Source organism: Periophthalmus magnuspinnatus, chromosome 21, assembly GCF_009829125.3.
Source record: "Periophthalmus magnuspinnatus isolate fPerMag1 chromosome 21, fPerMag1.2.pri, whole genome shotgun sequence".
Classification (NCBI taxonomy): Eukaryota; Metazoa; Chordata; class Actinopteri; order Gobiiformes; family Gobiidae; genus Periophthalmus; species Periophthalmus magnuspinnatus.
This window is the reverse complement of record NC_047146.1, coordinates 18,476,640-18,482,639: the sequence shown is the minus strand read 5'-3', so window position 1 is coordinate 18,482,639 and position 6,000 is coordinate 18,476,640. Positions and strand designations below refer to the sequence as shown.

General features: G+C 40.1%; 1 protein-coding gene across 1 annotated transcript in view; it reads left to right on the top strand.

Annotated features, from left to right (window-relative positions):
* The first annotated feature begins 1,934 nt into the window (after positions 1-1,934).
* tmem198a (transmembrane protein 198a) overlaps positions 1,935-6,000 on the top strand; it is a 40,912-nt gene continuing 36,846 nt past the window's right edge. The window contains exon 1 of the mRNA XM_033987523.2: positions 1,935-2,233. The gene's annotated coding sequence lies outside the window, so the exon portion shown is untranslated. The remainder of the gene's footprint in view (positions 2,234-6,000) is intronic.

The following is a 6,000-nucleotide window of genomic DNA, read 5'->3' as shown; positions in this document are numbered from 1 at the left end:
ATAGTGTGCCAGCTTTGGTCTGACTGAAGGAGACCAGAGAGCAGAGATGAGCCCGAGCAAAGACTCTATCAGTTTGCCAGAGCTGCTGTCCTCCCTGTCGTCCTCCATTCTCAATCACATCGAGTCTTTTCTGGCATTAGTGCATCTTTTCACAGCCAAAGACATTACATTCTCTAATAAACCATACTTTAATGGTGAATTCTACAGTAAAGTCGGGGCCAGATGAATGGAGGAGCCAGGCAAAAGAAGGGGCAGGTGCCAGGCAAGGAGAGGAGAACAGGTTTCACATCTGTCATTTAGTGGTGAAAAAAAAATTAAAAAAAAAAAAAAATTCAATGAAACTTTAGCTTTAATTATATCCAAATCATTTAATTTAGTGAACAAAAATAACACATGGCCTATAGAATATTCAACATGTTCACCAAACTAAAAAAAAAAAACTATTGGTTGCTCGAGTATAATATTTAAACACACACATCAACAAATTCATTAAAAGTTTAAATGGATTATATCAGAATATCAGAGCCCAGGTAGCACACAGAGAAATGTGCCATAATGTAAACAGCACCTGTGTCCAGCAGAGGGCACTGTTCATCCACACTCCGCTGGACTGGACTAAACCAGGAGGATTAAGCTCTGTTTTTGATTGGTTTTAGTCACGTGGTACACACAAAACATTCATAGAAATTATATTTATGGTGACCACATCAAATAGTTGAAATAGAGGAAGTTGTTGAGTAATGTAATGTGCCACGGAGGGACTCGGTAAATGTAAGATATTAGATCATAACTGATGTAACCCCGGATGATTTTTAGTGCTGATCAATTTTAACGCACAGATACATTGGAATAGCAATAAATACATACATAGCATTTTACAACAGACGGTGCAACAAACATGATGCTGTTTTAATATGTTGCATTGTAATGTTGTAATAACTCAGTGTGGAAGAATTCAAATGATTCAGAACTCGTCCCACTTTAATACAACTATTCTATTGTTCAACTAAATACCTTTTCAAAGTGTTCTTTCCAACACAGTCCCCACATAATGGACAATATCACGAATATCTCTCTGTTGTTGACGCAGGTGTTGTGCGCTGTCCATGGTGCTGAACTCTCGCCTTTCTAAACCGTGTTGAACAAAAGATCTCCCCCTCCTTCTCCTCTCCTCTCTTCTCTTCTCCTCTCCTCTCCTACTTTCCCTTTCTCCTCCTCTCCTCCTATCTTCCCACAGTGGCATGTGCAAGTGAGGGCCCGGGTGAGGCGCGGATCTTCGAAAAGAATCCGCAAGAAGTTTATTTTTCCCCGGACACCGCAGCAGTCCGGCGCTTTTTCCGGGTCATTTTATGTGTGTTTTTCCACGTGAAACCGCGTTGCTTTGATCAAATACGTAGGCTACCTCTGTTGTCTTAATTGATATAACAAACAATCTGCAAGTAACGGGTTCAAAGTGCGCACTGAACCCGCCGTGCGCTTAGTATAAACCCTGCGTATACGTCAGGAGGAGCGCGCGCAAAAGAGACAGAGAGAGAGAGAGAGAGAGAGAGAGAAAGAGAGAGAGAAAAGAGAGAGAGGCTCATGGCTAAAAATCCCTCCCGCACGTGTAGAGGAGGAGGCAACGCGTTTCCGATGGCGTTTATTAGTGTATCATAATCTGGCGTCGGGTGTCCATGGCGCAAGATCCAACCAACCAATGTGCGGTTTTATTTAGGCTACCCCTTCTTGTTTTTTGGCTTTTTTTGTTCGAAATCGTCCTCCACGCCTCCTCGCACTCTTTCTTTCATCCCCAAACAATAACACTTGGCCCCGAGTCACTCTGTCCAACGTTCCCACACGAATCCAATCCCCCCCCCGTGCTCCCCCCCTCCTCGTCCTCGTAATGGTTTAACCCGTTGTACATCCATCCAACTCCATAGAATCCGCCAAACACCGAGCACAAAGGGAGCGCGGAGGAGACACCATGTAAACACGGGAATCGAACTTGCGTCTTTTCTCCATTACGCGCCATTATCGCTGTTTTAATATTACATGAGCGACAACGAAGAGGGAGTCGCGGGGGGATATTAAGAAGGAAGCAAGAAAGGGTTGAAGGTACACGGGTTGTTGGAGTAATTTTGGACTGAAATGGTCGCGTTCTTCAAGAAGATAAAAAAGCGTAACTGTGTATGGATGTAATATGTTGTTGAAAGCGTAACGGCGTCAGGAATGGCAAGAATATCGCGATTCTAAGGTAAGTTACGTGCTCTGTTTCGGCTTTGTTGTCAGTTTGTTGAGGCATGTTCCATTATCACGTTCATGGTCGTGCGCACCAGAGATGTTCAGAGGTCCATATCTTTGTATTTTTCTAAGATTTTTTTTTTCTGCGTTGGGACTAAGCCAGGACTAAACTAAACAGGTACTAAACCAGGTCTAAATCAGGTCTAAACCAGGAATAAATGAGGTCTATAGAATGACTAAACATCTATGTCTAAACAGAAGGTGTAAATCATGACTGAACCAGGATTTAACCAGGACTAAACCAGGTCCACAACATGTCCAAACCAGGACTAAACCAGGTCCAGAACATGTCTAAACCAGGACTAAACCAGGTCCAGAACATGTCTAAACCAGGACTAAACCAGGTCCAGAACATGTCTAAACCAGGACTAAACCAGGTCCAGAACATGTCTAAACCAGGACTAAACCAGGTCTAGAACATGTCCAAACCAGAGCTAAACCAGGTCTAGAACATGTCCAAAGCAGGACTAAACCAGGTCCAGAACATTGTTAAACCAGGACTAAACCAGATAACACCTAAGAAAATTAAGTCTATAGAAAGACTAAACCGTCTAGGTCTAAACTCGATCTGAACTATGACTGAACCCTGACCAAACATGGACTGAACCAGGTCCAAATAAGAACTAGCCCAGGTCTTAAGAATTTCATGTACCAACCATATTATAAAGCAGTTTTATCTGTACAATTGTGGCCAAAGTTGTGCGTAAAATCCCCTTGTTTAGCGTCATTTACACCATCTCTCTTTGCGTAGACCAGCACTGACAGCGCGCTTGGCTATTGTTTCATTGTTCCACTATTGTTTTGGCTACAGAAGCTGGATCGCGCGCGCCACGGCTGGTCGCTTGCCTACACGTGTCTGCGCCGTGTCGGAGGAGGGGGAAGCACACGTTATGATTTGGTGATTATGAATTATTATTAGACGGATTACGCGGTGGATTTTTTGGGCCTCGTTTGCGTAATTGGCGCGTAAACAGATGGAACAAGGATGGATGAACGTGGCCGAAGTCACGTGTTGTGCGTCGCTTTGGGCTTTACTGGTCCTGGTTGGTTGGTTTGGGATGTAGAACGTTGCCAGTGTTTTGTTCAGAGGCAAAATTTTTGTCTTTTACTCAGCCCTATATAATTACTACCACATAACTGCACCTTATTAGGCTGTACTACTCATATTCCTGCTTTAGTTCATCATTTTGAAGTAGCCCAGTATAAAGGCAGTTGATTAGCACTGACTTGATTTAAAAACAGATGTGGTAGACTTGATAATTGCTACCAGAAAGCAGTCCTTTCTGAAATAAAGCATTTTTAATATTACAGAGTGCTTTGGATCTCTTCCTGACAGCTGTATTCGTCTTCTGGTCACAATTGGCAAGTCTGTTCCATCTGTTTTTTAATATTTCATCCTTGTACTGCACATGTGGTGCACTTACTTGAGCTCATTTTGTAATTTTTTTTCCCACTGCAAATTAGCAATGAGGTGTAGTGGTGGAGGAACTGCTCACTTAAGTAAAAGTACAGATACCGGAGCAAAGAAAAAAACATAATAATAATAATGGCTTACACTTGTAATGCGCTTTTCAAAGCCTCTCAAAGTGCTACACTATAGTCATTGTTCCTTCATTTCCACACTTGGTGATGGTAAGCTACTATTGTAGCCACAGCTGCCCTGGGGCAGACTGACGGAAGCGAGGTTGCCAGTCTGTGCCATCGGCCCCTCTGACCACCACCTATCATTTGCACACACACCACTTTACTGGGCAATGTTGGTGAAGTGTCTTGCCTTAGGACACAATCAAGTAGGCTAAAAATAGAAGTATCACATGAAAAAAATGTACATAAGTAATAGTATTAAAGTACCCCTTTAAAAATGTACTTAAAGTGTAAAAACTTAAAGATTTTGAGGTCTTATAAGGCTTTTGTTTGAAACAATTATGAATATATTTTTATATGTAAAAATAAACCTTCAGCCTTTTCAGCAGGTGTCAAACAATAATAAAAATACTCCATTTAAAACATTGAAAACAAGTGCAATTGTGATTATAAATGTTTATCACCAGATTATTAAAATATATTTACAGCACCGTTGTATCGAGTTTTGCATGTTCATGAAATTTCTGACATTTCTGGGAAGCAATATCATCAAAAGCTTTTTCTCCCACTTCAGTTCTAGTGCAACCAGTTTTTAGACAAAGACAATCATGAGATCTTCTATTAAAAGTTCCCACATCAAAGTTCAACAAACAAGTGAGACATTCAGGCCGTCTGTCAAATAGTCCCTTATAAATACATTTTCATACAGTGTTGTTTTCTCCTGACAGATCGCGATGGCCAGTCTACTTTTTCATAGATCATACAGTGATAGATTTTAAATTAATCACCTGTTACGAAACGAAGGGCTGAGTGAAAGAGTGGATCTAAAGGTTTCAAAGTAGAGGCTGAAGTCTGCATGTGTATTATATCTACACAATCCAGTACAGATAAAAGGCTGCTTGAACAATTTATTTTCTGTAATTCAAAGATACAATATTTGTTTTTTGTAATTAAATGACTGTTTTGATTTTAAACTGTTACATAATTCAGACATATGTTTTTAAAGGCTACATTTTCAGTATATGGACAGGCCAGAATTCACTGACTGAGCTGTAGAGGCTGCACTAGCACTGATTCATTGATTCATTGATTCATTGATTCATGTTTGGCTGCAGGTGCTGGGGTTTACATTGCAATGGTTCAGAGCAGAGCGATTTTAGCTTTGAAATTGGAAATTAAGAATAAATCCACATTACAACTGTTATCAGCAAAAGCTATAATTAATTTGAAAACAGCTGGGTCGTGTTATGAATTTAAAATCAGAATCTTACTTACAGTTGCTTTAATATAAGTTACCACAAGACAGAGCAAGGCTGGATCACAGAGTTTAGATAACGCCCTTATATCTTATGGACCCTGTTGTCGAGTGTTGCGGTACACCACCCACAGTCTCGTATTGATCCCTCCTTTCCTAGCTCCTAGCTCCTTGCCTCCTCTCTTTGTTCAGTACAGTAATAGCGTCTTCATAATTAGCACTGTGCTGGCTTCACAGAGGCAGTAATTATAGCACTGAGCTAACGGTGGCAGACCAGTACTTTTAGGTCTTTTGTTAGACTGGCAACATCACAATAAAAGAAACAGACGTGGGAATGTTGTGTCCATTGTAGCAACTGAGAAAATGTTGGAATTAGGTAAAAAAAAACTAAAATAAACTAAACAAAAAGTGAATTACTATTGGATCACACTGACTATGTTTATATACACGCCACACATTTAAGCATGATCTGATTTCTGGAGTGATCAGATTATTAAAATGACATGAACAATGAAAGAGAAAATGTTAAAGATTGCATTACTATTTTAAAATACTTTGTGCTGTGTCCTCCAAATACAACAGCTCGTCTAAAATCCACTTATTCACAGACACATGTCCCCAGGTGTTTGTCACGGTCACTTTTCTCTTGTGCTGTAAACACACACACAAAAAACACATCTCATTATTGGGTCATTCTAGTTGTAGAAGTAGTACCATGTAAATCTATGGTAGAAAAAGTATCCAGTTTTGTAATTTTGTAAACAGTACAAATACTGGAGCGAAAAAAACAACAACAAAAAAACAAAAACTCAAGTAAAAGTAAAAGCAGCACATAAAAAAATCTTGTAAAAGTATTAAAGTACCTGTTTGAAAATGTACTT